Source organism: Charadrius vociferus, unplaced genomic scaffold (assembly GCF_000708025.1).
Source record: "Charadrius vociferus isolate BGI_N301 unplaced genomic scaffold, ASM70802v2 scaffold919, whole genome shotgun sequence".
NCBI lineage: Eukaryota > Metazoa > Chordata > Aves > Charadriiformes > Charadriidae > Charadrius > Charadrius vociferus.
This window is the reverse complement of record NW_009653257.1, coordinates 100,038-102,235: the sequence shown is the minus strand read 5'-3', so window position 1 is coordinate 102,235 and position 2,198 is coordinate 100,038.

Below are 2,198 nucleotides of genomic sequence, written 5' to 3'. Positions count from 1 at the left end.
CGGTTTTCCGAGTTTTCCCTTCCGCTACACCGGACCGACTTGGTTCCCCGTCCCTCCGGGCTAATCTGGCCTCGCCAGACAAGCGAGCATCACCCTGTAATTGCAAGCAGCATCCCCGTTTTCTCCATCATCCTCTTAATTGAAAGCGCTGAATTAACCCGCGTCAAAGCGCGGAGAGCTACAGACACCACCCAGCTGGAAATCCTTCCGTACATCAATTATTCCATACATTTCCCTTAAGTTTAACGCTGTTTCCAAGAAAAAAAAAGTCACTTGGCCAAGTCAGGTTGTGTGTAATATAACCCATCAGAACGTTATCTCTTCTGAGAGGTACAGACTAATTAAATAACCGTCCGCGGCATGATTTTTTTAAATAGGCTTTCTGTACAATCGCCTGCAGATCACTGTTTCTTAACCTTTTCTTCTCTTTTCTAAGCCAAGTGCCACCTAGCAGCCCTGAAAAAAAAAAAAAAAAAAAAAAAAAAAAGCTGATGAACCAGTTTGTGCAACGCTGGTTTCCCTTTACAAGTAATTAACAATTACACCACAGCTTTAACCACTTCCGTATTTCCACGAGCTCTCCCTCATTTTCTCCCCTTGCCCGGGAATGCGGCAGTTTGGCTCACAAACGGTTCAAAAAGTCATTTTCTGATGTAGTTCAGGATGTTTTACGGCCACCAGCTTGAAAAAAAAAAACCCCACACTTTTCTCAAGAAGCTGCAAATTTCTCCTGCGGTCCCCGACGTACCGAAAAACCGGAGAATCTTCTTGGAAATAGCAGCTACATCCCTAACTACACTCAAGACCGAAGCTTTTAATATTAAGACAAGTTTTAAAGCATCATCCGCCGTACCCACTCTCTACACATTCATATATTTCTCTCCTTAGTGACTGTATTAAAGCCGACACTCCTAAGCACAGATTATTTTATGTTTATACAAAGGCAGCATCCCGCGTTTTCCCGTTTCTCTTTCCCCAGGAGAGGAAGTGTTTACAGAAGAAGCAATATCCTTTTATGAGCCTGATAGAGTTATGGGTAGAGGAAAAAAAAAAACACCCAAAAACAAAAACAAAAAACAACAAACCAAACACACCACCACCACTAAACAAACCCAAAGCATCGGGCGGGCGCTTCCACGTACCACCACTTTTTATAGGTGTTTTTATAGGGACTCAGTAGTTCAGCCACCTTTGAGCTCTTAATTCCTTGATAGTACTTAAGTCTCTTCAGGAGCAACCTTAAAGCTATTCCAGGCAGCCATTAATAGGATTATTATCTTCCCGGCATACCTTTTCCAGCCTGTATGGCTGTTCCCAAAAGCCCTGTTCCCTCTCCTGAAGCTGTTCCGCTGGTTCCCCTCACTCACCCTCTAAGCCACAAATACAGCTTTTCCCCTTTCCAGAATACGAATTATTATGGCCATTACTCCTCTGTGGTGTAAACGGCATCGAGATCCCGCTCTGCAAACCTACGTGAAGATGCGGCCCTCGCTCTGCCAGGCTTCCCCAAAATTCTTCCTCCCCAATTTAAACTCCTCATTTCTGCAGGAGGACGTTGACACCTCCTGTTTTCCCACAGGGCAGACCGCCACGCTGTTCTCGCTCGGGTCTCCTCTTCTCGCCTGGCCACTTTCTCACACCCTTCCAAAGAGTCCCCCTCGTCATCCACTGCGCTAACGTAATTACAGCATCCCAGACTGGTGGGGGTGGGAAGAGCCCTCTGGAGCTCCCCCATCCCACCCCCCGCCAGAGCAGGGGCACCTCCAGCAGTGGCACAGGACGGCGTCCAGGCGGGTTTGGGATGGCTCCAGAGGGGGAGACTCCCCCACCTCCCTGGGCAGCCTGTGCCACTGCTCTGCCACCCTCAAAGTCAAGAAGTTCCTCCTCATGTGAAGATGGAACTCCCTATATTCAAGTTTGTGCCCGTTCCCTCTTGTCCTGTCACTGGGCACCACTGGAACAGACTGTTCCCATCCCCCGGCACCCTCCCGTTAAGGATTTTAAGTATCGATAAGATCCCCCTCAGTCTTCTCTCCTCCAGACTGAACAGCCCCACGTCCCTCAGCCTTTCCTCAGCAGAGAGATGCTCCAGTCCCCTCCTCATCTCCGTAGCCCTTTGCTGGACCCTTTCCTGCAGTTCCCTGTCCTTCTTGACCCGGGGAGCCCCGAACTGGACACAGTGCTCCAGATGTGGCCTC